This window comes from Kogia breviceps, chromosome 3 (assembly GCF_026419965.1).
Source record: "Kogia breviceps isolate mKogBre1 chromosome 3, mKogBre1 haplotype 1, whole genome shotgun sequence".
Taxonomy (NCBI): Eukaryota; Metazoa; Chordata; class Mammalia; order Artiodactyla; family Physeteridae; genus Kogia; species Kogia breviceps.
Window position 1 is genome coordinate 100716604 of NC_081312.1, and position 22606 is coordinate 100739209.

Genomic DNA, 22606 nt, shown 5'->3' on the forward strand with positions numbered 1-22606 from the left:
TTCACTGCCTTCTTGCTCATATATTGTACCTTCCCCCCAGTTATATTCTTTGGATTACAATTTATACTTTCTTGGAATTGTTGTTTTTAATTTATTTTTCTAAAGTATATGTTACAGTAAATTTTTCAGAAAGGATGTGTGAGAAGTAAATTTTCAAGACTGCATATTTGAAAATATATTATTTGCTTTCTTTTAAGGTTTCATTGTATTTTGGCATACTGTTGGGAGTCTTTCTTGTTCATCTTTAAATAATAGTCTAAAGCTTTATTCTCTGTAAGCTTTTGGATTTTTTACCCTTTGAATTCTGCAGTTTCATGATGCTGATTTCTTTCTTCCTCCACTCCCAATTCATATTGTCCAGTGTTGAGTGGTCCCTTTAAAACAGACATCTGTTTAGGTCCAGAAAATTTTTATGATGGTATGTATATGACATTTGTCCAGAAAATTTTTATGATGGTATGTATTTGACATTTGTTGCTCTTGCTGCTTATTCTGTTAACTCCTCTTAAACTTTCCCTTTACATGCCACTTCTTGTCCTTAAGTGTTTTTTTCTGGCAAAATCCCTAGAATTACTTTCTAGTCCACTAATTTTATCTTTGAGTCCAGTTTGCTTATCTGCCTATATTTTTAATAAGCTTTTTATTTTAGATTTTAGATTTATAGCAAAGTTATGAAAATAGTATAAGGAGTTCCCCTACATCCCATGCCATTTCCCCTATTGTTAATGTCTTACATTAGTAAGATATAGTTGTCACAATTAAACAACACTGATACTTTTTCTCATTAACTAAAGATCATACTTTATTCACAGCTCCTTAGTTTTTATCTAATGTCCTTTTTCTGTTTCAGGATACTATCCAGAATACCACATTACATTTAGTCATCACATCTCATTAGACTCTTCTTGGCTGTGGTAGTTTCTCAGACTTTCCTTGTTTTTGTTAAGTTTCAAGGAGCACTGGTCAAGTATTTTGTAGAATGTCCTTCAGTTAAGATTTGCCTGATATTTTTCTCATGATTATACTGAGAATATGGGTTTTGGGGAGGAGGACCAAAGAGGTAAATTTCCATCATCATATCAAGGTATGTACTATCAACATGACTGATCACTGTGTGTGTTGACCCTGATCACCTGGCTGAGGTAGTGTTTGTCAGGTATGTCCACTGTGAAGTGACTCCTTTTTCCCTTTTCCATACTATACATTTTGGAAGGAAGTCACGGTTCACAGCCCACACTTAAGGAGTAGGGAGCTATGCTCCACCTTCTTATAGCAGAGTACATAAACTATTTGCAGTTTTTCTGCACAGATTTGTCTGTTCTCCCCCCATTTATTTATTTATTTGTTTGTTTGCTTGCTAATATTTTCTCAAGGATTTTTGCATCTGTGTTCATGAGATTTATTGGCCTGTAGTTTTCTGGCAATATCTATGTGGTGTTGATATTAGGATAATGCTTTCTCTATAGAATGACTTAGGAAGTATTCTGTTTCTGTTTTCTCAAAGGTATTATGGAGAATTCATATTATTTATCCTTTGAGTGTTTGGTAGAATTCACCAGTGAAACCATCTGGGGCTGGTTCGTTCTTTATGGAAGGCTTTTAATTATTGACTCAGTTTCTTTAATAGATATAGGGCTATTGAGATTATCTATTTCTAATTGTGTGAGTCTTCATGATTTATATTTTTCAAGGAATTGGTCTGTTTCCTTAATTCTATGGGCATGGAGTTTGAAGTACAGACAGTCTCCAACTTAAGATTTTTCGACTTTACAGTGGTGCAAAAGTAATACACATTCAGTAGAAACTGTACTTTGAATTTTGATCTCTTCCCAGGCTAGAAATATGCCACACGATACTCTCTTATGATGCTGGGCAGCAGCAGCAAGCCACAGCTCCCAGCCAGCCATGCAGTCACAAGGGTAAACAACTAGTACGTTTACAATCATTCTGTTACCCATATAGCCATTCAGGTTTTCACTTTTATTACAGTATTTAGTAAATGGCATGAGATATTCTACACTTTATTAAAAACTAGTCTTTGTGTTAGATGAATTTGTCCAACTTAGGCTGAGGTAAAAGTTCTGAGCACATTTAAGGTAGGCTAGGCTTAGCTATGATGTCCAGTAGGTTAGGCATATTAAATGTATTTTTGACCTACAGTAGTTTCCACTTAGAATAGGTTTATCAGGACATAACCCCATTGTAAGTCGAGGAAGATCTGTATTCCCTTATTATCCTTTTAATGCCAGTAGGATCAGTAGTGATGGCCCCTCTTTCATATCCATTATCAGTGATTTGCAGCTTTGTTTTCTTGGCTAGAGGTTCCTTGATTTACTGATATTTTAAAATATGCAACTTTTAGTCTTACTTTTTCTGTTGTTTTCCTGTTTTCACTTTCATTACTTGCTGCTCTAATTTGTATTATTTCCTTTCTTCTGCTTGTTTTAGGTTTAATTTACTCTTCTTTCTCTAGTTTCCCGAGGTGGAAACTAGGTTATAGATTGTAGATGTTTTTTCTTTTTCTAATATGTACATTAATGCTATAAATTTCCCTCAGTACTTTTGTTGCATCCCAGAAATTTGTATAAGTTGTATTTTTCATTCAATTCAAAGTATTTTTTCATTTTCCCTGTGACTCTTTGACCCATGGATTATTTAGATGTGTGTTTATTACCAAATATTTGGGGTTTTCCATTTATTTCTGTTACTTATTTCTAGTTGAACCCCATTGTGGTCAGAGAACATACTTTGTGTGATTTCTGTTCTCTTAAATTTGTTAAAATGTGTTTCACAGCCCAGATGTTGTCTCTCTTGGTAAATTTTTATCTAAGTTTAAGAACAATGTGCATTCTGCTTTTGTTGGTTGGAATGTTTTATAAATGTCAATTAGATCAAGTTGATTGATGACGCTCTTCAGATCATGTATATCCTTACTTATTTTCTTCCTGCTTGATCTATAATTTATTGACAGAAGGGTGTTTAAACTCTCCAACTTTAATAGTGAATTTACCTATTTCTCCTTGCAGTTCTATCAATTTTTGCCTCATATATTTTGGCACTCTTTTGTTGGATGCATATGCATTTAGGATTGTTATGTCATCTTGGAGAATTGATAACCTTATTATTGTGTAATATCCCTTTTTATCCCTGGCAATCTTCCTTTTTCTGAAGTCCGCTTTGTCTAAAATTAATACAGCTAGCTGTTCCAGCTTTCTTTTGATTAGTGTTAGCATTGTATATAATTTTCCATCTCTTTACTTTTTTTTCCACTGAATTCATTGTAACCTTTAATTATGTGGTTTTATAAAGAAAATATATTTAAACAATAACCACTAACATATGAAGTTCTTCAAAAATATGTTTATGTAAAAAGAGATCCTCCTACTCAAAATTTTGAAGTCATTGTTCTAATCTGTAACAAAGAGATGTTTGTAACTCAGCCTCCCTTGACAGTGCTTAAGAAGAGAATTTGTAATCTGCTTCCTGTTCATGGCTGCTTCATCCTTTGAATATTATCCTAAACTAGAATTTGGTTTTTTGTAGTAGCTATTCTTGTCCTCTTCTTCCTTGTCTCCATCTTATCTTCTGCAAGTGTTTTTTCCCAATTTTTTATTGTGGTAAAATATATATAAAGTTTACTGTCTTAACGATTTTTAAGTGGGCAGTTCGTTGGCATTCATACTGTCGTGCAACCATCACCACCGTCCATCTCCAGAACTCTTTTCACCTTGGAAAACACATTTTTACATAATATTTGTCTTTCTGTGACTGCCTTATTTCACTTAGCATAATGTCCTCAAGCTTCATCCATGTTGTAGCATATGTCAGAATTTCCTACCTTTTAAAAGACTGAGCAATATTCCATGGTACATGTTTACCACATTTTTGCTTATCTATTCATCCACCAACGGACACTTGGGCTGCTTCCACATTTTCATTATTGTGGATAATGCTGCTGCGAACATGGGTGTACAAATATCTCTTTGAGACCCTGCTTTCAGTTCTTTTGGGTATATACCCAGAAGTGGAATTGCTGGATCATATGAATTCTATTTTTTATTTTTCTGAGGAACCTCTGTACTGTTTTCCACAGTAGCTGTACAATTCTACTATTTTATACTCTCATCAGCAGTGCACAAGGGTTCCATTTTTTTCCATCCTTACCAATACTTTGTTACTTTCTGTTTTGTTGTTATTTTATAGTAACCCTTCTGATGGGTGTGAGGTAGTTGTCTCTTTACTTTTAATCTATCTGAATTTGTTTAAAGTGAGTTTCTTGTAAACAACATGTAGTTGTGTGTCGTTTTTTTTTTAATCCATTCTGACAGGCTGTCATTTAACAGATGTATTTAGACTATTTACATTTAATATGATTATTACTGGGGTCAGATTAATATCTGCTGTGTTTCTGTTTTCTTACTATTCATTGCATTTTTGTTTCTTTCCCCTCTTTTTTCTGCCTTTTATGGTTTTGAGGGGGTTTTTTTGTTTTTTTGTGTGTTTTTTTTTGCAGTACGCAGGCCTCTCATTGTTGTGGCCTCTCCCGTTGCGGAGCACAGGCTCCAGACACGCAGGCTCAGCGGCCATGGCTCACGGGCCCAGCCACTCCACCACATGTGGGATCTTCCTGGACCGGGGCATGAACTCATGTCCCCTGCATCGGCAGGCGGACTCTCAACCACTGTGCCACCAGGGAAGCCCTGGTTCTGAGTATTTTATATGACTCTAGTTCATCTCCTTTCTTTGTGTGTCAGTTTTACTTTTAATATTTTTTTAGTGGTTACCCTAGATTTTACAATAAACATTTTAAACTAATTTAAGTCCATCTTCAAATAACACTATTAACACTTCACTTGTACTACAAGTATTTTATAACAGTATTCCCAATTCTTCCTTCCCATCCTTTGTGTATTGTAGTCATTCATTTCACTTATCCATATTATTGCTCTAAGCAAATAGTTAGCTTTTAAATCAATCAAGAGAAATAAAAGATTTTTATCTGACCTCCATTTATTCCTTCTCTCACACTCTTCCTTTCCTTATGTAGACCCAAGTTTCTGGCCTATTTCATTCTTCTTCCTCCTGAAGACTTTGTTTTAATATCTCTTTCAGGGCAGGTCAGATGGCAATGAATTCTCTGTTTTTGTTTACTGACAAAGTGTTTCTTTCTCCTTTACTTTTGAAGGATAGTTTTGCTGGATATAGAATTCAAGGTTGGTGGTTATTTTTTTTCTTTCAACACTAAATATTTCATTTTACTCTCTTATGTGGTTTTTGACAAGAAGTTCATTTAATTTTTATTGTTTTTCTGCAGGTAAGGTGATTTTTTTCCCTCTGACTTCTTTCAAGAATTTCTCTTTCTCCATGGTTTTCAACAGTTTGAATATATGTTTTAGGGATGAATTTTTTAAATATTTATCTTATTTGATTTCTCTGAGCCTCCTGAGTCTGTGGTTTGGTGTTTGTCATTAGTTTTTAGAAAGTTCTTGGGCATTATTTAAATATTTCTTCTGCTTCATTCTCTCTTTCTTCTCCTCTGACATTTCAATTAGCCATATGTTATACTTTTTGATACTATCTTACAGTTTCTGGATTTTTTGTTTGTTTGTTTTGTTTTTTCCTCTTTTCATTTCAGTTTGGGAAGTTTTCTTCGACCTGTCTTCAAGTTGACTGGTTCTTCCTCAAACATATCAAGTCTACTGATGAGCCCGTTGAAGGCATTCTTTTCTGTTACTGTTCTTTATTTGTAGCATTTCCTTTTGATTCTTAGAGTTCTATCTGCCTAGAGTTCTGTCTGTCTGCCTATGTATCTGTTCTTTTATGTTCTCTGCTTTATGCATTAGAGCCCTTAGTGTATTAGTCATCGTTATTTCATATTCCCTACCCAGTAATTCCAACATCTGTGTCTGTTGTTCTGAGGGTTGTTTTGTTTCTTCAGACTGTGGGTTTTTTCCTTGTCTTTTGGCATGTCTTGTAATTTCTTGCTGAAAGTTGGGCATTTTGTATCAGGTAATGGGAACTAAGGTGAATAGGCCTTTCGTGTGAGAATTTATGTTAATCTAGTTAGGAGGTGAGTTGTGTTTAATGTTTGTTGTAGCTACAGATAACACGCTTCAAATTCCGAGGCCTACTTGGTTTTTTTTTTTTTAGCTTCTGCTCTTGACTTTGAAACTTTCCTATTTTCTGTTCCTCAGAGAGAGCGTTTCTTGCAGTTCTTTCACCTGTAATCCACTGTTATACCTGAGCCTCATTTGTGTGATGTTACGCTGTGGAGAAGGAGGACCATTATTTTATAATCTTTTGATTAAGTCTCAGATTTTAAGTGGGCCTGTGTCTCATGGCTATGACCACAGGTGTTTCTCTAGTGGTATAGCTTTTTCCTCCTTGCTTCCTTCCCTGCCTATAGTGTTCCCAGTCTACATGGAAGCTCTGCCCCATGTTGACTGTTGGTTGTTGTATTTCCCCCCCTCTCCCCTTAGATGAAACAGGAAAGCTGGAAGAAGTTGGAGCGGGTAGGACTTCCTTTCCTCCAACTGGAATAAAAGTTTCAGAATTGTTCTCCAGCAAAATCTTTTCCTCTGGAAAGTAGGCTTTTGTTATGGAAAAGGCTCTCAGCATGTTTCACAATGGTTGGTTACTCCTTCACAGCCCTTGCCTGAGACAGGAGGGGATCTTTTTTGCATCCTCCTGGTGAGAACCTGGTAGAGTTCCTATAGGGAAAGCCCATAAAAATACTAAGACTGGGCTTCCCTGGTGGCGCAGTGGTTGAGAATCCGCCTGCAGATGCAGGGGACATGGGTTCGTGCCCCGGTCAGCAGAGCGGCTGGGCGCGTGAGCCATGGCCGCTGATCCTGCATGTCCAGAGCCTGTGCTCTGCAATGGGAGAGGCCACAACAGTGAGAGGCCCACGTACCACACACACACACACAAAAAAAATTTTTTTTTTAATGCTAAGACTGTGGGCCTTAGGAATTTCTTATTCTGACACTAGTCTCCTCTCAACCTCCAGCAATTCATCAGAATTACCATTTAAGTGTTCCTACCAGTTTATGGCTCCAGTGGCTTCTGATTCTTGTAAGTAGATCTTGGTTGCTGTATGTCATTGGATGCACCTGTCTCACCAGATTTGGGGGTAGCAGTTTGCCTTGTAATCTCGGAAAATCCAAGAAAAGTCATTCATTGTAAGGTTCCTCAGCTTTTTCATGTTGTAAGGACAGGAATGATGACTTTCAAGCTCTTTACATGCCAGAACCAAAACCAGACATCTCTCCTGCATTTATTTTTATTTTCTAAGGTATCTAAAAGTTCTTAAAATAATGACTTATTCTTGTTTTATGGTATTCAAATCTTTAACATCTTTTAAAGTTTTCTCCTGTTTGCTGATTTATTCTGTTCCCTTGATTATTACTTCTTGAGTTTTGTAAACTTCTTTTATTGTGTTATTTCCAGATGCTTTAGCTTTCTATACGTATTTATCTTTATCCTTGTCTTCCTGTTGTTGACCTATGTAGAGTCTATTCATAAAAGTTTCTTCCTTGGGGAAAGGGTTTTAACATTTTACATCAAGGGTAAAACCAGGGCAATATGTGGCTTGGTATGAGCAGAAGAGAAAACATATCTGGCCAAGGTATTTCAAAGATAGTTTTTTACTTAATTACCCACATGTTTTCTCATGTCTTTAATCTATGGAACATGTCTGGTCTTGCTCTTTCTTGCTCGTTTGAAAATTATTTTCTCCTCTGTGAGGTTTGGCTGTAGATTTTCTCTATTCTTTTGTTTTCACCAAACCACTTTCTATCTTTTAAGAATTGCTCAACATTTTAATTTTAAGGATGGCATATTTTCTTATTCAAGTAGTTTTTTCTGTAATTTCAAGGGATTTTGGTTGGAAGAGAAGGTAGATAATGTGTGTTCAGCTCAACTTGTTCCAATATCATTCACTTTCAATTAATAAAATAGATCAATTATTACTACTGATAATACTAAGTTAATATTAATTGAACACTTACTCTGTGCCAGGGAACATGCTAAATGCTTTTAATATATTATCTCTTTTAATCCTTACATCAACACAGTAAAGTGGACATTGTTATTATTTGTATGTATCCTTAAGAAAAATGAAGTTTAAAAACCACAGAATAACCTGCCCAGGATAACACATTTAATGTATGTGTGAGAACCAGGATATGAACCTAGCCTTTCTGACTGACAGATCCATTTAAACACTGGTGGACGTATAGCTGCTACCCCACCAAGCTTAATTAAGTTCAGTTCCTTACTTACCTTATACTTTATCACTTAAGTTGCTTTGTTCATAAGATAAAATTCCCTCTACCAGGACCAAATCCTGTATATTTTTTAAGATCCAGCTTTTTTGTTTTTTTTGTTTTTGCTGTACGCAGGCCTCTGACTGTTGTGGCCTCTCCCTTGCGGAGCGCAGCCTCCGGACGCACAGGCTCAGTGGCCATGGCTCACAGGCCTAGCCACTCCACAGCATGTGGGATCTTCCCAGACCGGGGCACGAACCCGTGTCCCCTGCATCGGCAGGCGGACTCTCAACCACTGCTCCACCAGGGAAGCCCTATGATCCAGTTTTAAATGCCACCTCAACTGCAGTGCTCTTGGCAATATTCCAGCAAAAATAGATCTTACTTTTTACCTCATTTTACATTTGTTTGATCTCCTTCCTAGCACTGTCTACTTCCTACTTTATATATAATATAGTCATTTGATGCATACAGTTTCTTCTCTACTAAACTGTAAGATCACTGGGAAAAGGATTTGTGTTTTCTATCATTCGTGTCATTTATCTTTATGATTCCCAGCATTGCCTGATATGTACCATTTTGGTAAATATTATTAATAAATAATGTGTATTCAATTCAATTTGTGTCTTTAATTTATAAATGGATCATTTAAATCAATTTCTACATCAGCATTGTTGACTTATAAGTATTTGTGTGGATTTTATTTACTATGAGTAGGGATCATGAACATATCTACTTTAGTCCTGCTGTTGGGATTAATATTTATAAATATTTGGGAAATGACAAATAGTTTTAGAATTAATTAGAGCCTCCTCATTATACTGGTATGGATAAAGGTATCTGAATTTGCATAAATATATCAAGGAGATTCAAGATATTTGGGAGTTGTTTGCATGTGAAATAAACCTTTTGATTTCTGCTTGTAAAAGTTAAATAATATGAATCATAATATGGAACATGAGTCATAGATCAAAAGTAGGCATCAAATACATCATTGTTTCTGTCACAATAAACCCAGAAGGAGAATAGTATGTATTTGTCAATTCTTAAATTCATTTCACAATTTCACAAAGCAATTTGATTATAAAGTATCTTTTTAACAGTAAATAACAATCAGATTTGTGCCATTTCAAACAAGCGATATGTTAAGCATAGAATCCTTGAGATTTATTGGGAAGACCATTTTTTACTGTTTCAGAAATTCATAGAATTTTAGAGTTACAAATTTTACCTATACAGTGATTGTTTTTACAGTCACCCTTAACTATTTTCCAGTGATAGGGAATTCTTTCTCAAAGACATCCGTTCCATTCTACTGTTGAATAGAATTTTATGTTTAAAAAATTATTCCTTACTTTCAACTAAAATCTGCCTCTATTTTCTAAAGCTGTACCTTGAACCTTTAGAATCTATAAAAACCTTAAGATTCTTAACACTAACTCCCATGTGGGGGCATCCAGCAGAATGGGATAGGGTAGATAGCAGGGCTACAGCTATTTCTTTATATGAGTCTCTTGAAAGCAGATGTTTATAAATCAGATTGTGACAGTACAAGAGGATACTGAGCCTAAATCACCACCATTGTGTAGCATTAGTCCTTTGCTTTAGATTTCTTTAATTCAATATTATTATATTTTAAATTTGAAAATAACATTGAATTGTATTAGTTTGAGAAAGGGGGGAGAAATCTTTTTCTATGCTTCTTACTAATGAGCTTTCATGAAATATGCCTAATCTGTTGAGAGATATCATTGGGAACAACCAGTATACAGCCTTGAACTCATTATAACTGCCACATATTTTTCAGTGGCTCCTTTATGTGACAGATTACTCTCAGGAGCAGATAATTTGCAGCTCTTTTCACATTGTGTTAGTGTTTTTATTTTTAATAAAGTGTTGTGATTAATAGTCTCGTATAATTGTCATTTCCCCATTGAGTGTAAATGCTTCATTTGAATATTTTTAATCTGAAGGAACAGATTGTTTTTTTATTGGATTCTCGTTGTTTTTCTATGCTTTCAAGATTTTTTTATTGCTTTGTTTGAGGTATCTACAGTGGGGGAAAATGAACTTCTCTGTTAAAATTGTGGAGTAGGACCCAGTAGAGAAATTTTAAGGATGAACACTGAGATACTTGAACATTCATACATATATTTTTATGATAATTTCAGAATGAGACAAGCAGTTATGGCAATTTTGATTGACTTTCCAATGGCAATTATAAAAATAGCTTATCTCTTTGGCCCGATGGTACTATGGTGACATTACCTTATAGTTACTATCTGAAATGCCAGGATGCTTTCACTGTCTTTTTTATTTTAAATTTTTTTTTGGAGACCAGACTTAATGTATAAGGTAAGACAAGAGGCGGAAGAAAAAGAATTATTGAAAAATTGAGAAATTATGAACTGCATTTTTACAAGAATCCAGTGCCTCACGCATCATTAGGACAGCTGTTTGTTGGTTTTGCTCTTGAGGTGGTGATACTTTTCATGCTGGTCACTCCCCCATCCACTCCCAGGAACCTGACTGGGATGAGAAGTATTTCCTGTAGCCATAGAACAATTTTGCTTTTGTTCAGGAATCCAGAGTGCAGGTTGGCTTCATTAGCACAACCGTTGAGTACTTCATTAACCCTATCCTGGGCCAAATACTGTGCTTATGGTGTAATGGAGTTGGAATTGTGGAACGTTATATGAATTCAAAACTACTTACTAGGGCTTCCCTGGTGGCACAGTGGTTTGAGGGTCCGCCTGCCGATGCAGGGAACACGTGTTCATGCCCCGGTCCAGGAGGATCCCACATGCCACAGAGTGGCTGGGCCTGTGAGCCATGGCCACTGAGCCTGTGCATCTGGAGCCTGTGCTCTGCAACCGGAGAGGCCACAACAGTAAGAGGCCTGCATACCACAAAAAAAAAAAAAAACCAAACAAACAAAAAACCTACTTACTAATAAGAAAGTTTGAAGACCTATCTTGTGAAATTGAGTGTTGAATACATATAACTTTTATTTGATAAAGCAAAGAAGTTGGGTGAAACTTTTACCAATTAGAAAAATATAATTTGAGATTAATTTGAAAGTTGAATAGCATATGTTTACTTATATACACACAAACATCATTTTGGCTTTTTTTTGGCTAATAAGAGAATTACTTAGATTAGAATGTTAAGGGAAACTGCCTAGCTTTGTGTAGTTAAAAGTTTTTATTTTCATGTAAATTAAATAAGTCCTCTTTAGAAATTCAGCTTCAAAAGTTTTCTTTATGATGTAAATGTATATTTTAAATCCTTCAGATCCCCACAATTACATAGTTTTGTTCTTAAGTGTTTCCTTAGTTTTTATTTATTCAGTCACTGAGCAAATATTTATTGAATGTGTAGTAGATATTAGTTCCTGCAAAGGAAACAAATGAATACAACAATTAATGTAAAAATACATAAATGTTTCCTATAATGATCAGAGCTTAGAAATGCTTTTAATAAAATGGGGTTTTTTTATTAGAGTTCTTTGAAAGGATATTGATATAATGGTACTATTGTAATATTTTAAAAGTACTTGGAGGTTATACTTGTCTGAGTATGCATTCCAGAGTAACCAGTATTGGACTGGCCCTCCTCATGTAAACAACTAGAAAATTGGACAAAATGAAATAAATGTTTCTAGACATTTGAAAATATGCAAGACCATAATCCTTAAGAGATGACCCCCAGCTTTCTTCCTGGAAGCACTTTACAGGCTGGAGTACAGGGTTGGGAGAGGGGAGCAGGCAGCTTAGCAGTCTCAGTGAGCTAAGGAGACAGAGAACAGAGTTTAGGGCTAGAAAGGTAGAGGAATTTGTGGGGCAGGCTGCTGGAGAGAAGAAAGATGTGCAAAGAAGCTCAAGAAAACTGTATAGGGTTCCCCTTGAGTCTTTTACTAAATACTAAGCTGCACATAAACAGAGCAAAACTCTCCACAGTCCAGACAAAGAACACCTACTAAGGAAAGAACAGCTACTGGAAAGCTGAAAAATTACTGGAGTATACACAGAGGTGAGAAATATTCACATTCTGTTCAACTAGAGTAGAGAGAGATCTCATAAAACACACCAGGTATTCGGCAGATACTATAGAAAGGCTGTATTTTAAGAATAGGGCTAATACAGATCTAAGTTCAAGGCTACTGTAGAACCATCCTAACAGCTTAAAACACACCTTGAAAGGAACAAGTTGGATTAACTGCCTGCCAGAACAAAGTTCAAGACTCTACTTAAGAAAATGACAAAATTCATGGGGCTTCCCTGGTGGCACAGTGGTTGAGAGTCCGCCTGCCAATGCAGGGGACACGGGTTCATGCCCCAGTCCAGGAGGATCCCACATGCCGCAGAGTGGCTGGGCCCGTGAGCCATGGCTGCTGAGCCTGTGCGTCTGGAGCCTGTGCTCCACAACAGGAGATGCCACAATGGTGAGAGGCCTGCGTACCCCAAAAAAAAAAAAAAAAATGAAAATGACAAAATTCAAACAACCAACAGGTAGCATACACAATGTCTAGCATATAATCAAAATTAGTGGACTGGCCAAAAAAAAAAAGGAAAAGGAAATGTGAACCACAATCTGGAGAAAAGTCAGTCAGTAGAAAACAAACCCAGAAGTGGAAGACATGATGAAATTAGCAGACAAGGAATTTTAAAGCAGCTATTATAAATGTGTTCAAAGATATAAAGGAAAATATGAACATAGTGAAGGAACAAATGGTAGTTCAGTAAAGAAATGGAAATGTAAAAAAGAACTAAATGGGGCTTCCCTGGTGGCACAGTGGTTGAGAGTCCGCCTGCCAATGTAGGGGACATGGGTTCATGCCCTGGTCCGGGAAGATCCCACGTGCCGCAGAGTGCCTGGGCCTGTGAGCCATGGCCGCTGAGCCTTCACGTCCAGAGCCTGTGCTCCGCAGCGGGAGAGGCTGCAACAGTGGGAGGCCCGTGTACCTCAAAAAAAAAAAAAAAAAAAAAAAAAAAAAGAACTAAATGGAAATTCTAGTATGGAAAAATATGATATCTGAAATAACCCTTGGAGGAGCAGAAGTTTGCCAGAATTAAGGAAAAGCAATGATGCTAACAAATATAAATTTCTCTTTTCAACTATCTTGTTCAACTGTGCCTAAAGATTCACGTAAGTTAATGCTAATATAATCACTATTAACACAGCTCTACATAGAATATTCTTTTCATATAGTTCTGTACAAGCAGTATATGATTAATTTTAAATAATTACATAATTGCAGTATAGGATAGTGAAATAAACTCTTCTTAGTACCACATGTGAGAAATCATATGGCTTTTAGGTTGCTGCTGGCTCTGTAGATTTCATCAGTGTGATATGGATGCCAGGAAGCATTCTTAATTTTTATTACAATATCAGAAATATATAGTATCTTTGTGTATATTTTGGCAGCTTCATTTTGAGAGTTTATAAAAAGATTCTGGAACCATATTAAAAAGGGAACAGAAGAAAAAACTGGGAAAATTTGATCAAATAAGAGAACTACCCCCAAATACTTGCCAAAGTAGTCTTTGGAAATTCATTCATATTTGAAAGTATGGTATTTTTTAAAGTGTTGAAAGCTCTGTTTATATAAATGGGCCTTTTTAAAAACTTTATTTTGAAGTAACTTTAGAATTACAAAAATGTTACAAAGATTGTGCAGAGTTTTTATAGTATAGTCTTCACCAACTTCATCTAATGTTAACATCTTATATAACTGTGATACTGTAACATCTTGTATAACTTTGATACTGTAGACAAAACTAAGAAATTAACATCGGTTAACTATTAACCAAACTACAAAGTTTGTTCTGATTTCACCAGTTTTTCCACTAATGCTCTTTTTCTGTTCCATATCCACTTCTGGATTGCATATTGCATTTAGTTGTCACATCTCCTTAGTCTCCTTCAGTCTGCAAATGGTCTTCAGTCTTTCCTCGTCTGTCCTACCCTTGACACTTTCAAAAAGTATTGGTCAGGTATTTTGTATAATGTTCTCAGTTTGCAGTTATCTGATGTTTTCTCATGATTACATTAAGGTATGGACTTTTTGGGGGACAAATGCTACAGAATTGATGTGCCCTTTTCAATACATCCAAATCAGGGGTACGTGATACCAATATGTCTTATTATTTGGTAATGTCAACTTGATCATGTGGTTATGGTGGTTTCTGCCAGATTTCTCCATTGGGAAGTTATTATTTTTCTCTTTGTAATTAATAAATATTTTGGGTGTTACACCTTGAGATTGTGTAAATATCCTGTTTTCCATTTGGGGGGTAAAGCTTTTTAACTGCTGAGCTTTGTTATAGAATAATTGGGTAGCCAATTTTTTTGTAACTGTTGCTGGGACCTCACTGGATAGCAGTATTTCTGAGTCTTCTCTGCTTCTGCTCAGTTTATCCAGAGAGGGATGCTTCAGTCTTCTACCTAGTGATAGTAAGCCTGCCTGGTTGCCAACCTACTGGAATCTGTTGAAGAGGGAGATAGGCAGTTCCATGTTTTTAGTATGTGGTCTTGATCCCTCTGATGGTCTCCTCTGAGCCCACAGCCTCTCCGATTTAGTTTCTCCTGAGTGTAAACCTCCCATCTTCAGGGGTGAGTTGGAGATTTAAAAGCTCTTAAGTCCTCTACCCCCACATCATCCCTGTCTCCCAAAGTGCTGCCAGCTCCTCAAGGTCGGTTGGTTTGAGTCTCATCAGTGTGTCCCTCTGGAGGCACTTAGATTACTTCTCTCTCCCTTCTTTTTTCATATATTTTGGGTTGGGATTACAGATATCACTCAGTTTCATCCAAAATGGAGTTTGTGTTCCTCTTTCTTGTCCTGTTTGTTGTCTGGAGTATTTTAATAAAGTGGTGGACCCAGAAATGTATTTGGCCCTTTGTCCTAAAACTGAAGCCAAAAATAACTTTCATCTCTCAGCTTTCACATTTACAAACCTTTGGCTTGACATTTTCACTTTTAGGAATTTGTCTTACAGAAATGTGTATACGGGTACCCAAAGATACATGTATAGGAAAGTTTACAGAAACATTGCCCATAGGAGCCTTAATTAATTAAACAGCATAAATGTAAGCAACATAAAGAAATGATGAATAAAATTGTGATGTATTTGTATTTTAGAATACTATGCAGCAATTGAGAATATTCAGGTCTGTTTATATATATACTAATGGGAAGCTCTTAAAGACACATTATATCAGGGCTTCCCTGGTGGCGCAGTGGTTGAGAGTCTGCCTGCCGATGCAGGGGACACGGGTTCGTGCCCCGGTCCGGGAAGATCCCACATGCCGCGGAGCGGCTAGGCCCGTGAGCCATGGTTACTGAGCCTGCGCGTCCGGAGCCTGTGCTCCGCAACGGGAGAGGCCACAACAGTGAGACACATTATATCATACAGCAGTTTGGAAAGCAACATGTTTGGTATAATTTCATACTTATGTGTATGTATATCATGAAAAGGAAAATATTTGGAAGAACATGCACCAGACTTTTAACAGTGGTATTTTGGAGATGATGAAAAGTGAAACTTTGATTCTTATACTTTGTATATTTATGTAATGTATTAAATAACTTTAATAACAAGCTTATTATCGCATTTTGATTTTTAAGTAAAAAAATATGAAATAGATTATCTACCGAAGCAGTTGAACAGTGACTGGAGGTTTTCAGGCAGGGGCTCTTGTAAAGGATCTCTCTGCTAGGTACTAGCTCACGTATCATTTAGTTCAGGATTGCCCAAACTGGATTACTGTTTGGGGGAAAAGGGATTTCATGATCGAATAAGCATGAGAAATGCTAGGTTAACAAACTGAACTGGTTTTTCTCCTACAAAATTGCTGTGAGTCTTCAACATGCTGGTAAGCATGGCCAATCTCCACAATCTTCCAAATATGATTGTTTCCGCAAAGAAATGCTCTGTGGAACCGTACTTGTGATCACATCGCTGTTATGTCTAGAGCAATAAGCACCATGTAAATCTGACTCAGTTCTGAACACTGAATTCTGAATAATGCTGCTGTGAATGTTCTTGGGGAATACAAAGTAATTCCTTTACATAAGGAAATGTGGGGCAGCAAAAGAAACATTTTCCCCAAGATACTTTCTTAACTTCTGAAGGAGTTCAGAAGATTTTGAAAGAAGTTCTAAAACTAATCTGTCTTCAAATAAAGATTATGAAAAAGAAACAAATTTTTAAAACAAGTCTTGAAAATTTCAAAACAGAGTTTCAAAAGAAAACTTAAATATGCCTGCTCACAGCTCACTTTGCTGGTATGAGTGGGTGTCAAATTAGGATAAGTGGATCCACTTAACCGAGAGCAACGTGCCCAGCACAGAATTTAATGATCTCTACCTAGAAACTGTTTTAAGTGCATAGATCTATTGGTTAAGCTCATAATTATAATCTACTAGAAGTGACACTTTGTCACAAGTCTAATTATCATTAAACTGGAGCCATCAACCACAGTGTAGCTGGATTTTAAAAGTGATTTCTCACTTTCAAATGAAAAGTGAGAAATCCTTTCATTTTCAAATGAAAAATAAAGAGTAGCTCTGATGATTAATTCAAGTAACAAAAAGCTAGATCAGGAGAAACATAATCCTTCAGGATTTCACATAGATCACTTCAGTTAGTTCCAGTTAAGAGTTGATTGAGATCATTAGGTATCAGTGAAAGTGCCAGCATGAAGCTACTGCCAAGCGTTTGAGCAGCAGGTCAAAGCTAACAGCATTTTTGATGTTCAAATTTTCAAGGTATAATACCTTTTCTCAAACAAATTTCCCAGTTGTCTTTGACTCGAGTCTGATTTACATGTTGTTCATCGCTCTAAACCTAGTAGTGTGAACATAGGTACAGACCTGGAAAGTCCATTCTTGTTCAGTAACCAGGCAAACCTAGAGCACAGCATGTCCTGGAAATGAGACTGGAAAGCTGGATGGGACCAATTGTAGAGGACCTTGAACACTGTGCTGAGGTGTTTGGACTTTATTCTGTAGGTAGTTTGGGGAAGTGATGTGATCATCAGACCTTTTTTTTTTTTAGCATGTTTTATGTTTATTAAGCAAATATTATACAAGTGAAATGAGCATATTGTCATAGAAAGAAATCAAACAATTAAGTACAGCAAAACCGAGAAACCCCCTTTTCCATATCTCTTGAACTCTTCAATATACTTTTCACATTATTCCTTTAGATTTTTTTTTTTTTTTTTTTGCTCATTCTTGAAAATCTTTTCTATCATCCGTGGTTTTACTCTGGCAATTGGATGAGGCCACCCAGCAATATATCTCATGCTTTCACTGCTCCCCAGTAATTTCTATTACTTATTGATCAGAAAAGTCAAAAGATAAAGCTGCCTCCTCAGTTTTCATCTCTTCAGACTTGGGAATATTACTAAAATTTCTCAGGTTTATGTCTCTTCACCAGAATGGTTTCTAGGGATTGAAACAGACATAGGAGCAGTCAAGTTTATCCCCAGCTCTGCTCAAATTGAATTAGGTCTCCTCTCTTTTTCTTTCCTTCCTCCCTCCCTCCCTCCCTCCCTTCCTTCCTTCCTTCTTTACTGATACATTTTGTAATGGGAGAGAGGTAGCTTGTTTCTTAATTTTTACTCATTGCTTTAGGTATTGGCAAAGAGATTTTCTGTGAAGAAATTTCAATCTTAAGGCAGAAGTCGAGTTGATTCTTTTCTGTGAATGCAATGGTCTTCTTGATTCTCACTGACAATATTAATTTTACTTACTGAAAAGTGTTTTTTGCTGGTTTTGTTTCTTTTTGCAATTTTACCTGTGAATATTGTTCCTTCTTTTAATGCAGTTAAGTATCAATCTTTCCTGGTGGTTCAAAGCAGGTTAACCAAATGTTATTACTGATGTTTGACTATTTTCTAACCTACAAAAACAGCGAATTCGTATTTTGCAAGGCTTGTAAGACCCTCTATTTCTCTGCCTATGCTTTTCTATGTAGTTTGTTCACCAATAGGGTTACCGGGTGGGGTGGGCTGGCCCCTTGTGAACCAGAACCTCTGAGGGCTTCCCACTGCTGGGCCACACCTCAAGCATTGTGGGTGGGGAGGGGCAGAGGGAGGAGGTTGAGCACTGCTTCCCATTTCATCACCCTGAGGAATTACTCCTCCACTTTTTTTACTCACCTGTTGACTGTGACACTGGGACTACATGGGACCACGCTCATCTCTGCGACAGCGCCTCCTACAGCAGGGGTACCCAACCCCTGGGCCGTGCAAGTGAAGTTTCATCTGCCGCTCCCCATCACTCACATTACCGCCTGAACCATCTCCTCCCAACCACCCGCCCCTCTTCCATGGAAAAATTGTCTTCCACAAAACCGGTCCCTGGTGCCAAAAAGGTTGGGGACTGCTGCCCTATAGCATGTTGGGTAGCACTTGGCTCCCTCTATCTATTCTTCTGTCTTGCTTTCATGCATTCTGCAACATTTCTGATCTACTTGTTAAACTTGTTACACTTTTTCCTTTATTTTCCTCCCCATAAGGTAATGAGCATGCTCACTTTACTATATTGATCTAAATTCTCATGAATGATTTTAAGGAATAATTACTGACTCAAGAAATGGTAGAAAATCTGAATATAACAACCATGATTTTTTAAAATTGTTGATGAATATCCCTCCCCATTAGGGCTCCAGATCTGAATTGCTTTATGGATAATTTTTATATTACTCTCATATAAATTATACTCTTGCAAAGCACAGAAAAAATATAGAATTTCTCTTGTTCTTTTAGAAAGCCAGCTTACTCATAATAAAAACACCTGACCAAAATTGAATACAATAAAAGTTTAGCCTTTTGAATGAACATAGATGCAAGCATCCCAAATAAAATCTTAGCAAAACACATACAGTGGCAAAATAAAATAATAACAACAATACATTACCAAGGAGGTGAATATGAGTACATTTCAACATTAACACAAATTGATGTAACATAAAATATTATATCACAGAATACAAACTAAAAAGAACAGGTATCTCCGTATCTGTAAAAGGCCTTAAACAAAATCTCATTTATAATTAAAGTGTATTTCTTTTCTTTTTTTTTTAACATCTTTATTGGAGTATAACTGCTTTACAATGGTGTGTTAGTTTCTGCTTTATAACAAAGTGAATCAGCTATACATATACATATATCCCCATATCTCCTCCCTCTTGCGTCTCCCTCCCTATCCCGGCCCTCTACGTGGTCACAAAGCAATGAGCTGATCTTCCTGTGCTATGCGGCTGCTTCCCACTAGCTATCTGTCTTACATTTGGTGGTGTATATATGTCCATGCCACTCTCTCACTTAGTCCCATCATACCCTTCCCCCTCCCCGTATCCTCAAGTCCATTCTCTAGTAGATGTGCGTCTTTATTCCCGCCTTGCCCCTAGGTTCTTCATGACCATTTTTTTGTTTGTTTTTTAGATTACATATATATGTGTTAGCATATGGCATTTGTTTTTCTCTTTCTGACTTACTTCATTCTGTATGACAGTCTGTAGGTCCATCCACCTCACTACAAATAACTCAATTTCGTTTCTTTTTATGGCTGAGTAATATTCCATTGTATATATGTGCCACATCTTCTTTATCCATTCATCTGTCAGTGGACACTTAGGTTGCTTCCATGTCCTGGCTGTTGTAATTAGAGCTGCAGTGAACATTTTGGTGCATGACTCTTTTTGAATTACGGTTTTCTCAGGGTATATACCCAGTAGTGGGATTGCTGGGTCATATGGTAGTTCTATTTTTAGGTTTTTAAGGAAACTCCATACTGTTCTCCATAGTGGCTGTATCAATTTACATTCCCACCAACAGTGCAAGAGGGTTCCCTTTCCTCCACACCCTCTCCAGCATTTGTTTGTAGATTTTTTGATGATGGCCATTCTGACCAGTGTGAGATGATATCTCATTGTAGTTTTGATTTGCATTTCTCTTATGATTAATGATGTTGAGCATTGTTTCATGTGTTTGTTGGCAATCTGTATATCTTCTTTGGAGAAATGTCTGTTTAGGCCTTCTGCCCATTTTTGGATTGGGTTGTTTGGTTTTTTGATATTGAGCTGCATAAGCTGCTTGTCAATTTTGGAGATTAATCCTTTGTCAGTTGCTTCATTTGCAAATATTTTCTTCCATTGTGAGGGTTGTCTTTTTGTCTTGTTTATGGTTTCCTTTGCTGTGCAACAGCTTTTAAGTTTCATTAGGTCCCATTTGTTTATTTTTGTTTTTATTTCCCTTTCTCTAGGAGATGGGTCAAAAAAGATCTTTCTGTGATTTATGTCATAGAGTGTTCTCCCTGTGTTTTCCTCTAAGAGTTTGATAGTGTCTGGCCTTACATTTAGGTCTTTAACCCATTTTGAGTTTATTTTTGTGTATGGTGTTAGGGAGTGTTCTAATTTCATTCTTTTACATGTAGCTCCCCAGTTTTCCCATCACCACTTATTGAAGAGGCTATCTTTTCTCCATTGTATATTCTTGCCTCCTTTGTCAAAGATAAGGTGACCATATGTGAGTGGGTTTATCTCTGGGCTTTCTATCCTGTTCCATTGATCTCTATTTCTGTGTTTGTGCCAGTACCATACTATATCGATTACTGTAGCTTTGTAGTATAGTCTGAAGTCAGGGAGGCTGATTCCTCCAGCTCAGTTTTTCTTTCTCAAGATTGCTTTGGCTATTTGGGGTCTTTTGTGTTTCCATACAGATTGTGGAATTGTTTGTTCTAGTTCTGTGAAAAATGCCAGTGGTAGTACGATAGGGATTACACTGAATCTGTAGATTGCTTTGGGTAGTATAGTCATTTTCCCAATGTTGATTCTTCCAATCCAAGAACATGGTATATCTCTCCATCTATTTGTATCATCTTTAATTTCTTTCATCAGTGTCATAATTTTCTGCATACAGGTCTTTTGTCTCCTTAGGTAGGTTTATTCCTAGATATTTTTTTCTTTTTATTTCAATGGTAAATAGGAGTGTTTTCTTAACTTTACTTTCAGATTTTTCATCATTAATGTATAGGAATGCCAGAGATTTCTGTGCATTAATTTTGTATCCTGCTACTTTACCAAATTCATTGATTAGCTCTAGTAGTTTTCTGGTAGCATCTTTAGGATTCTCTGTGTATAGTATCATGTCATCTGCAAACAGTGACAACTTCTTCTTTTCCGATTTGGATTCCTTTTATTTCTTTTTCTTCTCTGATTGCTGTGACTAAAACTTCCAAAACTATGTTGAATAATAGTGCTGAGAGTGGGCAGCCTTGTCTTGTTGCTGATCTTAGTGAAAATGGTCTCACTTTTTCACCGTTGAGAATGATGTTGGCTGTGAGTTGTCATATATGGCCTTTATTATGTTGAGGTAAGTTCCCTCTATGCCTACTTTCTGGAGGGTTTTTATCATAAATAGGTGTTGAATTTTGTCAAAAGCTTTCTCTGCATCTATGATCATATGGTTTTGCTCCTTCAGTTTGTTAATATGGTGTATCAAATTGATTTATTTGCATACATTGAAGAATCCTTGCATTCCTGGGATAAACCCCACTTGATCATGGTGTATGATCCTTTTAATGTGTTGTTGGATTCTCTTTGCTAGTATTTTGTTTAGGATTTTTGCAGCTATGTTCATCAGTGATGTTGGCCTGTAGTTTTCTTTCTTTGTGACATCTTTGTCTGGTTTTGGTATCAGGGTGACGTTGGCCTCGTAGAATGAGTTTGGGAGTGTTCCTCCCTCTGCTATATTTTGGAAGAGTTTGAGAAGGATAGGTGTTAACTCTTCTCTAAATGTTTGATAGAATTCGCCTGTGAAGCCATCTGGTCCTGGGATTCTGTTTGTTGGAAGATTTTTAATCACAGTTTCAATTTCAGTGCTTGTGATTGTTCTGTTCATATTTTCTATTTCTTCCTGATTCAGTCTCGGAAGGCTGTGCATTTCTAAGAATTTGTCCATTTCTTCCAGGTTGTCCATTTTATTGGCATATAGTTGCTTGTAGTAGTAATCTCTCATGATCCTTTGTATTTCCGCAGTGTCAGTTGTTACTTCTCCGTTTTCATTTCTAATTCTATTGATTTGAGTCTTCTCCCTTTTTTTCTTGATGAGTCTGGCTAATGGTTTATCAATTTTATCTTCTTAAAGAACCAACTTTTAGTTTTATTGATCTTTGCTATCGTTTCCTTCATTTCTTTTTCATTTATTTCTGATCTGATCTTTATGATTTCTTTCCTTCTGCTAACTTTGGGTTTTTTTTCTTCTTTCTCTAATTGCTTTAGGTGTAAGGTTAGGTTGTTTATTTGAGATGTTTCTTGTTTCTTGAG

General features: G+C 36.5%; 1 protein-coding gene across 19 annotated transcripts in view; it reads left to right on the top strand.

The window, feature by feature from the left end:
* Positions 1-22606, top strand: part of NEO1 (neogenin 1) — a 248708-nt gene that overhangs the window by 151576 nt on the left and 74526 nt on the right. The gene's annotated exons all lie outside the window — the stretch shown is intronic.